The 18,122-nt window shown below is 42.7% G+C and overlaps 1 long non-coding RNA gene across 1 annotated transcript; it reads right to left on the reverse strand.

Annotated features, from left to right (window-relative positions):
- Positions 1-4,398: 4,398 nt before the first annotated feature.
- Positions 4,399-13,780, reverse strand: LOC140843296 (uncharacterized). Its single transcript, XR_012120922.1, has 3 exons — positions 13,690-13,780; positions 12,757-12,979; positions 4,399-5,246 (listed from the first exon to the last, which is right to left on the reverse strand). It is a non-coding gene; the product is annotated as an uncharacterized lncRNA (long non-coding RNA).
- Positions 13,781-18,122: the final 4,342 nt, after the last annotated feature.

An 18,122-nucleotide genomic window follows, 5' to 3' on the forward strand; every position in this document is an offset into this window, starting at 1 on the left:
CTCAACTTGGTTAGTAATGAGAAGAGAGCCAGCGTTTACTGAAGTCCTACTTTGAGCCAGACTAAGTCAGATACTGTTCAGATACCTGTGCACACCCAATGCTATAATTCCTCTGCAACGTAGGCATTGTTAGGAACAGACGCTTAAACCGGTACGGGATTGTGGTAGCGCAAGCTCTAGCTCCGGAGCCCATGATCTTCCCCCCGACATCTGCCGCAGAAGGAGCACATGTCATAAAGGTACAGCCAAATGACACTCACGGGATGTGCTGGTATCCTCTGGATGCCATGGAATATTTCAGTGGTTCCAAACTGAGGGTTCCAACCTATTTGTGAATTATGACTTCACTTCAGTGGGTCTTGACCAACATTTAAAAAAATAGAATAGAAAATATCACAGTATACCGCACAAAGTATAGGTAAGGACTAATTTATGAAAAAATATATATGTATGCCACATACGTGAATTCCATCAATATGCAAAATATGCTTCCTAATGAGTTTTGCTCAAAAACATTTGAAAAATGGTTCATTTAAATTAAGACAGAAACTAGTGAATAACAGAACTGCAGGAAATTTTAATGGCCTCACAGTATTCCTTATGCAGTGGGAGTCAGGAAATATCCTAAACCAATCTGTTTCAGAGAGAGAGTTTTCAGAAAGAAGGTCTATGATCCAAATCCCCACAGCATCCTCCTCCTGTTTCTGGTTCTAACCCACCACCATCGCCTCTGCTTCCGGGAGGGGGAAGAAGTGGAAGGGTGGACCCCATCAGAACAGGGAGCTACTACTGGACCAGATCCCCGGCCCTAGAAGCTCTCCACTGGCCATGGGAGTCCTCGTAGACCTCATCCTACCATATGCCTGCCTGCATGTTATTCCAAACGGGCCACAACCAGAAACCACAGACATAACCTCAAAATTCCTTAAAGTCTGCCTTTTAACTACCAGAGAGGAAAAAAGCAGGTAGTTCTCCCCTTTCTCACCAAGGACTTTGTCAGCGGCCCCTGGGAAGCATGCTTCTTTAACAGAGTTATCCCAGCTCTAGCTGGGCTGTACAAAGAGGCCCTTTGCAGTGTCTAGCCTGCCAGCACTTTCCTGCTTCAGAAGGGACACTCTCTAGCAATGACGGGGGAGGAGAACAGCTTTGGAACATGTTCTGCCCCCTCAAAGTTTATCCTTAATTCTGCTTTCACATGCATCTCTATGTGCTCTTATAACTCTAGTTAGCATTTGCCTTCCGTCCTTTACTCCCCCCCATTTTTCAAGCATCTCTGAGCAGGCTTCTTGGCAGTACATGGTCCTACAGAAAAAAGAGAAAAAGATCCTTTCTCATGCCAGTAATTCCTCACAGTTACATACAGCTTTATAATTGACAAAGCACATTCAGTGCTTTATCTCAATTAGTAACCTGTGCGGCAGGCACTAAGCTAACACTCAGAGTTGTCAGAACCTCACCATTACAGAGGCGAAGTGCCTTGCCCAGGCTCACGTGGCCTGTGCGTGCTGGCCTCAGAACTGAATCTTGACCCTGCTGGTTGTAAATGCCATGCTCCAAAGCCAGCCAGCCTCACGGCAGACAAGCCCACCATTCTGGGACCCTAATAATAATAATAATAATAATAATAATAATAATAATAATAATAATAATAATAATAATAATAAATACCAACATGATACAGAGGGTGTGATAGCATCTCCTTTGTTTTTCACAGCCATCCTCTACGTTGTGGAGTCTTGTTCTGCCTATTTGGTAGATGAATTAATGGAATGTGGGAAACAGTAAGTGTACTTACCCGAGACCTCTTGGTTAGGAAGGAGCCAGCAGGACTTGAACCTGTGGACTATATCATTTTACACACATTTACTCCTTCCTTCTTTTAAATCCCTTTAACTCACTGGATTCTCTTCACATTCCAAGGCCTAGGACAAATTGTCAAGAAACACAGAATTTCAGAGTTGGGAGGGATGTCAGAGCTCAATTATTTGCTACTTTTGTTTTCAATAGAGGAAGAACCAGACCCAGAGGCAGGCAGTGACTCTCCCTGTATCATACAGCTTACTAGTGATACAGCTTGAATGCAAACCAGGTCTCCTCAGTCCTTACCTTTGCCCCCGGGGACTTCTCCTGATTCTTAAAACGGGGGGAATAGCCACTTCTGGGCTCTTTCATTTTCCTGAGCCTCAGTGTGTTCGTTTGACAAGGGCTGCTATGACAAAATACCACAAACAGTGCTTCGACAACAGAAATGTATTTTCTCCGTCCTGGAGGCTGGAAGTCTGAGAAGAGGTATTAAGTTTGCTTTCTCCTGAGACTGCTCTCTTCAGCTGCACTATTTTCTCCCCATGGCCTTTTCTCTGTACATGTGTATCCCTGGCGTCTCTCCCCCTTCTTATAAAGACACCAGTCCTACTGGATCGTGGCCCCAGCTTTATGATTTCATTTCACCTTAATACTTCTTTAAGCTTCTTTCTCCAAATATAGTCACATTGTGGGTTAGGACCTTAACCCACATGAATTTGGGAGGGATACAATTCAGTCCACAAACACTCAGTTTCCTAATGTCCACAACCAGAACACTATCATTCCCTTCACCCACCACTCTTCCAAGACTCTTGTGAGGATTCATTAAGAGGGTGAACAGAAATCCCCTGGTACAGCCTCTAGGGTAGGGAAAATGCCTCTTTGATGGCTATTTGCTCCGCCCTGCCCTCCAAGCAGGGTAGAGAGCCGAGGATGGAGGCCTGAACAAGTGCTGATGCATCATTGCTCAGAAGCCAGAGTCTCACTGGTGTCAGGGGAATAACAAGTTCTTGAGGGTAAGAAAGCAACTTACCGTTCCTTACGCTTCCAGTTGCCACAGTTAGCATCTTACATTAAAGACACTTAGAGAGAAGAACGCTGCTCTGCAGACAAAGAACTTCATGGTAGCAGAGAGGTTAGTACGCCTCATGCTGATTGACAGGCTGTCTTCTCTTTAAGTGAGAGGCTGTCAGGCACCATATTGTTAGGAGCTTATCAAATCTGTACACAGGATATTCTTTATTGCATCATTCTATCAGGTCCTCATAATATTCGTGTGAAATCAGATGGGGAGTCATGCTAAATGCCGGATGCCATGTGTCAAGATCTCTATTGTCAGGTGAGGATAAGTTTCATCTTTTTAGAAACCAATGACCCAATGACCTGCCCTATGGAAATGTCACAAAACAAACAAAACAGGACCCCTTCTTTGGTTTTAAGACTTGTCTGGTTGCTCTTAATCTCCACTAAAAAAAGCAAAAACACAAAGCAAAGGTGGATGCCTTTTACAGTGGACACATTAAGTATTTGCTCTTGAGAAACCACAAGCAACCCAGGGACACGGAGGCACTTCCGCCACTGACTGCATGTGCACTAAGCTCTCAGCTCCCTTCTGCCCTGATCCCGCTTCTCTGAGGCAGTCCCACGCTCTCAGGGGCCTTTAGGGAGGACATTGAATGTCACTGAAACTCAAGACGTTTAAAAATGGACTTAGGTCTGTTTCTCAGAGCTGTTTACTCATCTTGACTTCTCCAGCTCTGACAGTGGTACACACCACAGAACGGGGGAAACCCCAGACCCCAGATCAGACAGACCTGAGGAGGACACCTAATTCCAGCACTTCCAGTTTCTCTCATTCCCCAAGGACTGACTGCGGGCTCACCCTGGGCCAGGATGTTTTGAAGATACACAGATTAGAATAAGAGGAGCTCCGGGTCCAGCTGTGGGACACTGAGAAGGGAAACCACACTCGCCGAGGCAGAACGGCTCGTTTTTAAATTGATAATTACCCACCTCATAGGGCTGATGTGACTGAAGAAAAGCACTGTGTTCCTTTTCTGCCCTTCGTCTCCCTTTTCAGCCCACACTGACTCCTCCCTCTGTTCCCAGGGATGGAAGCCTGACTGCTCTGCAGCATTGCCACGCGCTGCCTCACCCGCGCTCCTCAGGCAGAGGCTGTCTCACCTTGCCGGATGTCACAGTTCCTAATCCACAGATTTTTAGGCAAGGATTGCCATTACTGTGATGACAAACTTCAAGCTAGAGAGCTTTTGAGCTTCCGAAGGACAGAGGACTTGTCTTTCTCTTTCGGCCCCAGGACAAAGCACAGAACCCAGCACATAGTAGGTACTCCATAAATACTCATTTTCATCCTACCACAGAGAAGGCCCCCGAGGCTCACAGTTCTTTATTTAAATACAGGAACCCTCATCTCCCTCCTGCATGTGTCAGTGAAAATTAGCAACGTGATTTAGACGAACAACAGGGAAACCAGCACGAATCCCCCTGACTTCCCATCACAATTAGTAATAGACTCATCCCCTCGTTCCTCCCTCCCTTATCTTTTCATTGTTCAGTAAAGAATGAAATGTGCTGATGAAAACTCACAAAAGGTGCTGAAGCCAACTGAAAAGGCAAAGAGGAAAAAAAAATAGAGATTCTTAGGGAAAAAGGAAGTAGAATAGTAAGAATAATAAACCAAGACACCAAGAAAACCTCTGCCAGGTGACCACAAACCGTCTTCTATTTCTGTTCGTGTCAAGTGCATCGTTGGGGGAGATGCACAAATACTTCCTCTCTGACAAGAGACACTTTTGTGCACTGAGTCCTTCATTAGTTCTGCTATATCAGGTGGGCTCGTGTTCCTCTGGGCAGTTTTATTAGCACTCTCAATCCTCAAAACCCTTAAACCAAGCCACCATCACACTGAACATTATTAGCAATGCTGAAAGTACACGTTCCAGAAACTCATATTAAAAATGCCCTGATTCATTTCCAGCTAAAGAGTTTTTAGCCCAAGGAACTTGGCACATCTGTTTTAGAAATCAGTCATCTATGAAAGGCTTCTCTCTTCTGTACATTCTGTAGGCAGAGAGCAATAACCCAGCAGGCTTTCCTTTATCTTCAGAAAAAGGAGTCAAAATTCCATTTAGGAAGCAATCCTTAAAATAACTTGAAGAAACATCTGGTTCGAGTGAGTGGTACAGGTCAAGATGGCATCACCAATTAGGTAACCACAGGAAAACAAATGGATTTTCAGATCTGTGCGTCAAGAAGCACTTGCTGAGTGCCTGCTTCAAGGGCTGTGCTAGTTCCCCCAGGATGACAGTTGCCTCACTGGGAATAAGACAGTGGCAGGCAGGCAAGTGATGTGAATGATGCAGGACCAGGTGATCACGGGGGAGGAGACGTTATGTGAGCTGGACCTGAAGGGCGGGCAGGGCCTGGATAGAAGGAGGGAGAAGGGAAGGCATCAGTAGAGAAAGAAGGCAAACAGGGGCCGGAGTGCCCTTCACTCATCTAACTGACCTTCTACCAGGTGCAAGTGGGCGCAAGTCCAGAGGGCACAGGCAGGTCAGCCTTGACACTAATGAAGTCAAGGTCACATGATTCTATAAAATTTACAAAAGGCAGTTTAACTTCAGTTGGTTTACTGCTGCCTGTTACCATTCCAATTTCCCCTCCATTATTTTTCCCCTTCAGAGTCAGAAGCCATTAGAATTGTTTTGAGAATTTGGGGGATGCAGCTTTTGGAAAGTTGAATTGGGGAAACACTTAGTTGAGTTTAGTGGAATGTTTTTACACAGAACATGATAACTTCCAAGTATAATTAAGTTATTGCTAGCCATGCTGACTCCTAAAAACACTCCTAATACAATCAATTCAAAGAGCATTGAATGTTAGGCAGTGAACAGAAAAAATTGAAATGCCCTGAAATATTAGTTATTGTAGGAAAGAAACATGACTGGTGTGTCTCTAGACTTGATAAAACTCCTAAGAATTAACATGAAATTATCAATAACAAGTTGTGAAGCTGAACAAAACTATTCTAAATCATGAATAATAAAAACCAATTTCAATCAACTATGATAGAGAAAAGAATGAATAATCTATTTCTCTATAGACAATATTACAAAATCACTGTCATAGAAAAAAGTGGTCAGAGTGCTTATCAGTTTTTCATTGATTAAAACAATGAGCAATTTCCCCAGTTTGCGACCTCTGTGGTATTTGTCAGTTTTTTAACATTTTGATTTGTTATGATTTCTTTTCTCATTCTAAATTAGTAATTTTATACCTAATTTTGAATTCTTTTCCCTAAGGTGGATTCCCTAAGATAAATAGAATATCACATGAAACATGTTATTACAAAAGCATATAAATGTACAGTGAGGGCCGAGAGGACAGATCTGCTAAGTCAGCCTGCCATGTTGGAAAGGAGGGCACGTGGAGAGAGGAAAGGATAGCACTGCGGCAGGTGTCCCCAGAGCTGACACAGCTCAGAAAAAGGTGGGCAGCAACGGGCAGGGCTGCTCTTGGCACACAGACTGGAGCCATCTCACGGGATACCCGGGCTTTGGTTCACCCCCCATAAGACACACACTTCTTTTGTTCTCGAGTAATTGACACCCCTTGAGTTCTGCAACTTCTGTCAATGTTTTCATGTTTTGCCGTTTTCTCTAGTTATTTACCTAAGTGCATGTTTTCACTTAATCACTGTCTACATTAGTGGCAACTGTGCAACTAATACATACTGTTCTAGTATTTGCTCCATGTTCAGCACTCATGAAGTGAGACCATTTTTCCTCCACCCAGCCTCAGGGAAGATCTCCATCACACACCTCCCTTCCATGCCTCCTCAAATGACATCCTGCTCAGTTCCTGTCTGTGCCCTCCTGAGGAAGGACAGAGGGACTGTCCCCTCTGCCTGCCCTCCACAGTCATAACTAAGCCCCTCATAAACATGTTATCGGCTCCCATATATTCTTCCATATTACCACAAAAAGGAAATGAAACAAGGACATATTGGATGATTATTGGCAAGCATTTCATTTGCAGAAGGACCTCAGATAGTGCCTCTGCAAATGAAAAAAGAACATTTCCCAAGTATCTCTCATGTGCTGCACATTGTGTTAACCACCTTACAGATATTATCATATTTATTTATCAGGCCAACCTATACAATAGATGTTAACACCCTCAAGAGGTTACTTAACCTGCCAGCCATCACACAGGCCCCCAGAAGTGACTGGATTCACCTGACCTGGAGCTCTGCTCATTTCGGTACATCCATGGTCTTTCCTCACTACCCCTGCTTCCCTTCTCTCTACTTGTATTTTTTTCTACCTACAAGTGATTGATCATACAATAGTGTCACTTTGGGTAAAAACTACTTTTCAGTAAATGTTCCTAAAAGGTAGGAGTATCACTAAGATGGTCATTTTTCTTTCTCATTGGCCCACTCTTAGGGACCAGTTGATTTTCAGTTGCAATATGGAGGAAAATTTTATTATAAATCAGCATTTGGCCAAGAACAAGACTACTTTTACAAGGTTTACCCAGCACTCAGTGTTGACAAGCCATCCTTTAAAGGGAGCAGGAATAGCACGGTTGAGAGATTCTAAACCAGGCACCACAAAAGCTCTTATTGAAAAAGAAGAACAGAATCCCCTGCCTCCTGCGGCAGATGCCATTCACTCCAGGGATTGGATGTCAGCATAAGCCAAAGCAGATTTTATTCATCCTTGTCCAACCCCAGGGATCCAGGGCACTTTATTCAAGGCAGAGTTTTCAAAGTCTCCACCATTCCCGTCCTCACTGTATCCCTCCAGCCAGGTGGCCAGCTGATTCTGATTGATCCCCACAATATTTCTTCTCATATCTGAATTTCACAAGCATGTGAAAAGTCTCAGGTGTAGATTTTTCCCCCTACTGGTTCTAATAAACCAGGTCCTCACGCTTGAAGTAAAGCCTGCTTCAAGAGTCCCTCCCTGGCTAGCCATGCAGCCTCTCAGCAGGTGACTCCACATTTCAGGGGGCTTTCAGAACTCCAGAATCTAAAATCAGATGCTTGGAATGACAGCACATGACGTGAGCCTGGAGGAAATTTGCTTCTCTTTTGTGGGATGTCTGCTGCCTTAGATTTTTCAGAGGAACCTTCTCCTGGCTGAAGGACCTTCAGGGGCATAAGAGAAGAAAGATGGAGCCAAGAGATTTCATTACACTGGCAAGGGGTTTGGGTCGAGGTCCAGCCCGGGAGGCCCCCTGCTGTCCTGGAAGCCACACTTCTAGAGATTTAACAGCCAGAGCAGACCCGCTGTGATGGGAAGCTAGAATGATCAAGGGTAAGCAGCCTTGGCTGTTTTAGGAATGGTTTCAAACATTATAGCTTCCTCAGCCTGAAAAGACCAGGACTCAGAAACAATACAATCAAAGTCTCCAAAGATAATGATGAAGGGAAGTGAGATGTTGTGCAGGGCCTTGTTCAGCTAACCCTACATACGAGGACTATGGAGCAGCCACCAAATTGGAAAGAAGCCATTTGGGAACAATTGAAAAGAAACAGAACTTCACACAGCAGGTAGGGAACTTAGGGGAATTGCTAGTCCTGGAGGTGGTACAGGCCATTTATAAATAGACTCAAAGCACAGTTAGAGGAATTTGTGGAATAAGAGAGCCACTGAGGAGAAGTCAAGATGTTTCACCAGGGTTTGCCATAATCTTTCAAAATTGATCTAATGTGCAGTTACCAAACTTTTTGCTCCATGGCACATAGGTGGATGACATTCACAAACACAGTACGTGCTCTCATGGGTAACTCCAATTTCTGGCCTCTGGCATAGACAAATATGAGTTATACCTCTACCACTTTATCAACTACTCAAGAAGGATATTAGAATGCATGCAAATCAGACTAATCTGGTATGGCTATAACCTGAGATTTTCAGAAGCGCAGATTATTTGCAAATTTCATCTCAAGATTTCCATGGACTTCTGTCCTGTCTGTATACTCTAAGTCATGCAAAGCTGTGTCTGTGGAGCTCGCTAAGATCTCAGTGATGGGACCTCAAAAGTAGGGGCATAACCTGGGTCTGGGGTAGACTGAAATGCTCTAGGAAGGCAGAGATCATGGCTGTGGCTTTCTGTCCTGGTAAACTAACATATAGTGCCTGGCAATAATAGGTGCCAAAAAATATTTATTTGATTAATTAAGTAATTACCCAGCAGTAGTAGCTTCTCTCACTCACCAATCGCACCGCACTTCAGGGATGCACAAGCAGTGCCAATGTATACAAGAACTTGGAAAATCTGGGGTATGATCCAAGCTGAGCTCAGTCTGCCGTCTACAGCTCAAGCAGGCAGAGCACATAACCACCAAGGCCGGCTCTCAAGAGGCTCCCTCCAAACAGGCACAAGATCACAGCCAGAAGCCAGGCTTTCAGGAGCAGATGCCTGGCCCCTGGGACAGGAACAATGTAGGGCCTAGGGTGCCAACCAAGTCAACAGACTACAGATCTGGTATCCGGATGTAGTGACAAAGTGGAAAACCAACCCAAACTAAAAACTGTTCTTCAATGGAAAGATTCCTGGGAATCTGAAGCTCGGGGCCCAACAGGGGTAAGTTTGTACTGACGAGTTACACAAGGCAGATCAAACCAGGTCTACAGATGATTCCAGACTGACGCAACCATGGCAACAGGTTTCTGAAACACTGCAAGGCAGGGATCTCTGCGTTCTCTATGACCATGGATCAGTCTCTTAAACCATCTGAGCCTCAGTTTTCTAATCTGTAAAATGGGCATTACAATAGTGCCTAGCATGTTTTTCTAATGATTATATAATATCTATAAGGTCCCTAGGATAGTCTTTCATATGTTGTAGGAACTTGATAAGTAATGGCTATTATAATTTAATGCTTGTCAATTTAGCTGGACCAGGACATAGAGCTAAGGCCTAGTCCTGGCAAGTTATGTAGCCATGAAACTGATGTCATAGAATGTGAATGACTTAACTGCTGACAACTCTGGTAGCTATATTGTTATGTGAGGATACCTAAGTCAAAAACACAATTTGGAATTTGAATGAAGGGGTAGTTGGTTTTAGAACACTGAAAATTTAACAGGTTGTTATGAGTTGAATTGTGTTCCCTCAAAATTCATATGTTCAAGTCCTAACACCCAGTGCCTCAGAATGTGACCTTGTTTGGAAATAGAATGTTATAGATGTAATGAGTTAAGATCAGATCCTACTGGAGTAGAGTGGGCCTCTAAGCTAAAATGACTGGTGTTCTTATCTGGACACAGACATACATACAGGGAGAAAGCCATGTGGAAATGGAAGTTCTGCTGCCATAAGCCAAGAACTGCCAGAATCTGGAAGAGAAGCCTGAACAGATCCTTGCCAAGCACCTCGGAAGGAGCATGGCTAGGCCAGCAACTTGATCTTACATTCTGGCCTCCAGATCTGTGAGACAATAACTTTCTATTGTTTAAGCCACTCAGCTTGCGGTACTTTGTTGCAGCAGCCATAGCAAAACTAACACCCCTGCTCATACAAAACCACTGAAAAGCAAGTCTGATGAAATCATCTTAGGAATGTTCCCATTAGAAGGAACATTAAACCCCTTACTTATTAGCAAGTGAATGCTCTCCATATAGAATGGTCTCATCCTTTCTGAAATCATTAGTGACCCACTCAACACAGACTGATTACCTGGTATAGCAGGTTAAGATGAGAAATAACCCATTTTGAAAACCTCCAAACCTTGATAACTAATTCTTCATCTTCATGAGCAAAAACTAACAAGAACTATGGAAAAGCCCAAGAGATTTTATATTAAGTAGGCATGGCACAGGGTGGTTATATACAGATGATATAAATAAATATAGGACACCCACACACATATATATGCATATACACATATACATGTACACACACATACGTATGTACTCGTATATTACCTTTAACGTTACACTGTCTCCTGTATCTTAAAGAAATTTGTCACCTGCCTCAACACTCAAGAAACAAATAACCCAATTAAGAAGTGGGCAGAGGACCTGAACAGACACTTCTCCAAAGAAGAAATACAGATGGCAACAGGCACATGAAAAGATACTCCACAACACATTAGTGAAATGCGAATTAAAGCCACAATGAGATATCATCCCTCACTACTTAGGATGCAACATCCAAAAGACAAGAAACAACAAATGCTGGCAAGGATGCAGAGAAAGGGAAACCCTCCTACACTGCTGGTGGGAATGTAAATTTGTTCAACTGTGTGGAAAGCAATATGGAGGTTCCTCAAAAATTTTTTAATAGAAATACCATTTGACCCAGGAATTCCACTCCTAAGAATTTACCTGAAGAAATCAAGATCCCTGATTCAAAAAGACATCTGCACCCCTACGTTTATTGCTGCACTATTTACAGTAGCCAAGATAAGGAAGCAGCCTAAGTGTCCATCAGTAGATGAATGGATATAGAAGATGTGGTACATATACACAATGGAATATTATTCAGTCATAAAAAGAAAGCAAATCCTACCATTTGCAACAACATGCATAGAGCTAGAGGGTATTATGCTCAGTGAAATAAGCCAGGCAGAGAAAGACAAGTACCAAATGATTTCACTCATCTGTGGAGTATAAGAACAAAGCAAAACTGAAGGAACAAAACAGCAGCGGACTCACAGACCCCAAGAAGGGACTAGCCTTTACCAAAGGGGAGGGGTGTGGGAGGAAGAAGGGGATTAAGGGGCAGAAAATTCACAATCACAATACAGGTAGGTCAGGGGGATGGCAGCACAGCAGGGAGAAAACAATTACTGACTCTCTAACTACTTACTACGTGACTGCACTGCAGGGGGTGAGAACTTGATCATATGGGTGAAAAAGGAACAACTGTGTTGTGTATTTTAAACCATCATAAGGTTGTACATCAATGATATTTAATAAATGAAAAAAAAATTTGTTGCCATAAATACTGGCTGGATGTCCATCCTCTTCAGCCTGGCATCCCACCTTGTGACTTCTGGCTGGTCTGTGTCCTGAAGCTAAGCTGGCTTGCGTGGACTGCTTCCAGAAGCCCCTGTTATCAAAGGGCCTGACCCTCTGTGTTGATCCTGAGGGTCAAACTGCTACCTAGCCCACACGGCCTTTAAAAGTCAGACCCTGGGAAACATGGGCCCAGAAAATAACTGCACTTCAGGTCAAATGACTTCGAAGGAAAGTGAGAGTGACTAAGAGAATAAGAGAGATGGATTTTTTCCTCACAAATGAAGCCAAGATTATTCATTCTTGCCCTTTTTTTTTTAAGGACAATTAATAGGAATTTCTAAGACTCAGAATGCCGAAATCATTAGCAGCTGATCACTTGAAGCAAGAATGCAGCTGTTATGATTAATGGCTGAATTTTAAATATTCCGGGCAGATCAAGGAAATCTCCCACATTACCCTGCCAGCTATATGTGCCTCCCCAGGATGCTGTGGAGTGTGATGGCATCTCAACAGGTTCTTTCCTCACTAAAATTTTGTGTAATTCCAAAAAAGAATTCCTAACTAAAATTCAAACTCATTCATTAGACAGTTTGAGGCAGGAATTTGTAGTAGAAAGAGTATCTTTGAATTTAAAGGAATAAAAATGGATTTTGTCTGCTTTGCCATTTTGTGCAACCTTAGAGATATCATTCAAATACTTGATTTTCTCATCTGCAAAATGGAAGCATGAATGATAATGCCTTCCTTTCCTGATATTTAGACAATTCATACAAAACATTAAGAGCTATTCGAAAAGTAAAGTATCTGCTGTGTGCAAGACACATGGATACCCATGAAACAGGTTGGGAGGAGAGGGGTATTACAGATGAATAAGACATGATTCTGCTCTCAGAAATTTCAGGTTAGCAGGCATATAAAGTCATTTTACAAATACAATTACACATAAAGGAAATACCATAGAGGTGAGGTCCCTCCAGGCTTGGGGGTTGGTGCAGAATCCAAGAAGGCTTCAGGGAGGAGGTGACATCTGTGATAGAAGGCAGCTGAGATGTGGGAGGCCACTGTGTCTGCACGTTGCTGAGTTTGGGGGTGCCAGGAGGAAACCAATGCCACCGAGGGAAAGTGGGACCTTCCAACTCCCTCGCTGGAGCAGGAACCCAGTGTTCTTGTTAAGCAGTCTGAAAGCATGGCAAAAATAGAACAGGTCAAGCGTGTCTCCATATCAAACCACTTCCATCTTTCCAGCGTTGCTAAAAATGAAAGTCAGGGTGATCATCTGGATGGGGATGATATGCCCTTGTTCTTGTCTATCAGGTGCTTTAAAGCCCCCAAAATCCTTGCAACACCTGAGATGAAGGGAAAGGAGACTGCCATAGTGGATGGCTCTTTTGAAAAAATCGTGTAAAAGGAGAATAGTAAAATACAAAGAAATAGTTAAGAAGCTGGAAACCACGGGGGAGCATGACTGGCTCTCCCCCCTTGGGGCATGATGAGAGGTACGCAGGCTTCCCACTCCAGGCCACTCTCTGCACCCCTCCCAAGTTAATCTCCTTAAAAGGCAGTTTTGATCACATCACGGTTATGCTCAATGGACATGGCTCCCTGGTGCCTATAAAATCAAGCTCACGTTTTTAAAATTAAAATCCTCCACAACAGGATCCCAACTGATTTTTACAAAACTATCTTCTTTCTTTATCTTCGTTATCTCTTCCCTTTATTCCAGCCAAACTGGATGACGTGCTCTCTCTGCATCTGCTCTGAACTTTCCTGACTCCTTTGTGTTCAGATCTTACCCTCAGGTCCTTAAAGCCTCCATCCCATATCCACCTTTCAAAATCTTGACCATTATTCCAGGACCAATTCAAATCTCATCCCCATTCAACTCAACTCAATAATCATTTTTACTGAGCCTTTCTGTGAGCTCCTTCCATTTGTTCACTGGAGATACGAAGATGAGTAGGACCTGTCCTGCTTTCTAGTTGCTTCCTAAGAGAAGGAAAGAGACACAGAAACAATTAACTATAATATACTCTACTAATACACATAATACATCATGTAGACATTAAAATATTAATCCCCTATTGAAAAGGGATCAAAAGAAGGCTCAGAAAGATGGTGGCATTTCAGCTGAGGCTATAAGACGGGGCAGTGGCTTTCCAGCTAAAGATGGAGGAATGTTACAGGCCGGGGCACAGAGGCAAGCGCAAAATGTGATGGAGAAAAAGGACAGGTTCAAGGTGGTTGGAGCCAAGACTTGTGGAGCAGGAGCAAGACACGAGTCTGGAAAGGAACTCTGGGCCCTAGGGTATTGGGTGTGCCAAGATAAGACTTTGGACCTTTACCCATACGTGTGGGGGTCTTTGAAGGGTCATTTAGGATTAGTGTCTGATACTATGTGTTTGATATTACCTGATAACTCTGGTAGCAGTATGGACGGCAAAGGCAGCATAGAGGAAGCTATTATTAGAGTCCACACAAGACCTAATGGGGAGCGTGTACCATGACAGAGAGTGTAGAGTGTACATAAAAAGAGAAGGAGTACATCTAAGGCCCCTCATCTGTTAGGTCATCCCTAATCTACCCTTCAGCTTTAAGAAGATGGTATTTTTTTTCTGCTATTTCATTTTCCACAACTAATATGTTTCTATGTATTAGCATTTTTGACTTATATTATAGTTTGTTTTATCCTCCCAATATCAAACCAAAAAGTCCTGAGTCTGAATTACGGTAGATACTCAAGAAATGGGTGAAGGGACCTATACAAAATTGTTTTAGGGTTGTTTGGTTGCCAGAAATAGAATCCTACTCAATAAAACTTGAGGAAAAGGGGGCTTATTATTAGGATACCAGGATGGTTCATGGAAACGGGGGGCAGGAAGTAGAACCAGGCCCCGAGAAAAAACTTCCAGATCAGGGATAATCATGAACTAGCATCCATGCTCTGGGTCTCTCACTTCAAACCTTCAAAAGAGAAGATCTGACTATCTACCCCAGGTCCAATCCACTGTGGCCAGAGAGAGGTGAAGAAATGATACAAGCATGGCAAAGAGTCTACCCCTTCTGTTAGGGCTGATTGTTTCTTGACCGCATAAGACATCTTTGCTAAAGATAATAAAAACACAGACATTGGTCTCAACTATTCACAAACCACATCCTCTGAGATAAGGATGAGTCTCTTTTTTCCCTTAATCTACCTTTTACAAACAAGTAAAGAGGCTCAGAGAAGCCAAGTGATTTGCTCAATATCAGTAAGTCTACTGTAGAGCAAAATGCCTAAATCCAGGAATATACATTCTTCAAACCCAGGACTGTCTGATCAACCAACGTGATGTTTCAAAACATTCCCAACTCATTCATTCACTGGCAAATATTTGCAGAGTACTTATATGGACTCAACCCTGTGCTTGGGACTGGGGAGAATTTTTAAAAACAAATCATTTTATTCACTGAAGAGACAAGGTGATAGTTCTCAGTTTACCACTCAAGAAATGGGGCAACTGGGAAAGTGGTTTATTAAAGTACACAAACTTCTTCTCAAAGTTTCTATAATTAGTTCAGGTGCTTAGTGATATTCTAAAGTTACTTTATTCAGCAATAATATTTAAGATTAATATATTCTCTCTCGTATCTATAGTAACCAGTCTTTTGGCACAGTATTAAGATTGGGGATTTATTTATATTTAGGCTTCACCCAAGAGGAAGATTTTTGTATAATTTATTGTTACATTTAGAGAGCATAAAACCTTTAGGCCACAATGTGTAGTTAATATTCAGAATTAAGTCAGTTTATTATGCATCAACTGGTAGGTCAAATTCAGCTTTGTGTGCTATAATTTATAATACAGGTTTTTGCCTGGAGCAACATGGAAGCCCTGGAGCAGTGCTGTGAATTATAACAACTAAATCGGGCACTACCTGCCAAAATACACACGATTGCTTGTATTTCTTTTGCACGAAGACTATAAACATAATTTCCGAGAGTTCTGTGCTGCAAGGACATCTAAATAAAATATCAGTTTCATGACCGGTGTCAGCATTTAGAAACTTCTTTCCTTTATTTGCAGCTGCTGCAAGACTGGGTTTCTGTGGCAATTCACTCCTTAGCCACTTACAAAATGGCAGTTTACAGGTTTTATGACTACACAGTGTAAGCATATTTCTCTCTTTTAATGGGCATACAAACTACACTGTAGCACACTTATGATCATTATTAAAACTGTATTTGGAAAGCAACCTTAAATATGGCATTTAATAAGCCAAGATATTTTAATAAAAGATTCAGTGCATACTTAAACTATATTATGAATTTCTTTCATTGAATACCATTTCTGTTTTTGATCACTGTTCACTCGGCTTGTTGGCTAAGATTTCTAAAACTAAAACAGGGATGAGCTCTTTTGGGACTGTTTCACGTATCTTAATTCCAAGAGCTATTTCATGTTCTGCCAAAGGCTAGCAAATGCGGTCACCTATTGATAATGAATGAGTGGATTTCCTATTTTACAGGTCTGTAAAAATGATAGGAAACAATTTTAATCCAAACATCCTAGAGTAGGAGAAAGTTAAGCAAACTCTGGGATATGCAAGCTGTGTACATGGCCATTTACATGATGCTTACAAAGAACATGTAATAAATTCTTTAAACTGTTGAATTCTGACCTCACTTCTCCTGGTGAAAGTCGAAGTCCAAATGTAATGTTAGAAAAATATTAAAGCTCACCTAGTGAAAAACTAGATCAGATATTTCAGGTACTTGGGAGATGAGGTGGGTTTCAGCAAACCCTGTCTTTCTCCCCTCCCTGGTTGCAGGAATACATGCTATTGGCATTAGCAGGAAACATTTAGCCAAGGAGGAAAAGACAAAGGGAAATGGATTTTGCCCTAATAAAAATTAGATACATCTTACAGTCATTATTGTCCAAAAATCTTCCAAGGAAATAGTGAGAGCAAAGATCCTGGGGTGGGAATGAGATTGGCATGTTTAAGGTACACCAAGAAGATCTATATTTGTAAGGAAAGGAGTCCTGATTCAAACTTTTAGAAAACTACCAGTTTTAGTTTGGGGCACTAAATTTTAGTAACCCTTTGTCATTTCCACTATAGAATTCTAATCAATAAACCTTAGTCTTATACAAAAACAAAAGTGAAAAGAAAGAAACTAAGAAAATCTTATATATGTATCATTTGCCCATAAGAGTCAACGAAAAGGACAAGACTTTTAAATCAAATCCTTGTCTATCTGGAAGCTGGCCACAGTCAAGCTTTAAGAATCACCAGACAACACCAGGGCTTGTTCCCAGTTAGTGTACCAGATGTCGCTCGTAGCCAGAAGCCTAGCTCATAGATGCTGCTGAGCTCGGCTATCTGGGAATGCCTGGGGAAATGCAATCTGTGATGCGATATCAGCTGTCTCACATGATGCAGCAGAGGGGAGGCAGAGAGACAGAGACAGCTGTCCAAGCAACAGCAGTCACCTGGTTGGCTCAAACTAGTGACTTTTAAGGTCTTTCCAGCACTGAGATTCTATACACCTATACCTCCTGCCGAGAAGGATGGGGGATGAGCCATTCGCTCGGTAAGCATGCAGCGAGAACCTTCTCCACCATGGCACACTGCCTCCAAAAGAGCAGTAAGCTACTCTGAAGCAGGGATTGTATTTAATGTGTTTTATATCCTTTTGGCTTAAGTATGAAGCACACAGGTGTGAGAGGAGACCACCTCTGTCAGCCACAGGGGTCCATCCCTGCCCAGAGGCGCAGTTGCTTCCTGTCACCTGTGATGGAGGCTCTGAGAATGCATCTGAAGGTGACATTTGGCTCCTGCCATAAACACATTGGCTTGCCCAACCAGAGAAAACAGGTGTGTGGCTGCCTCACCTCAGGGAACTCACTGCGCAATGGGCCATGTGACTAGGCAAGCTGGAGCAGGTGTGCAGTCTGCCAGGCAGACCCCAAACAAGCTTCTGGGAAGATACAAGACGAAGACTGCAGTGCGCTAACTGGCTGCTTTTCTGTGTGGCCTCACAAAGCCCTATGAGGTTGAGAACATGCTGAGAGGCCTTGCTATTCCAGTATCAGAGAGAACGGCAGGAGGCGACCAGTAGGTGTGGGATGGAAGGCAAATGGTTTTGAGGGCAAGTAATCACCAATCCATGCTTCAGGAAGCCCCTAAGCTTCCCTGAGACTCTATCCCTCCATCCTTCACATACTCAACAAATGTTTGTTGAGCAGGTTTCAGTATTAAAGCAGCTTTAAAAATCTTTTATTTACCTCTTGTTTTCTCCACATTTACTAAAACATTACCATATTCTTTTGGCTTGGC

Source organism: Manis javanica, chromosome 8 (assembly GCF_040802235.1).
Source record: "Manis javanica isolate MJ-LG chromosome 8, MJ_LKY, whole genome shotgun sequence".
NCBI lineage: Eukaryota > Metazoa > Chordata > Mammalia > Pholidota > Manidae > Manis > Manis javanica.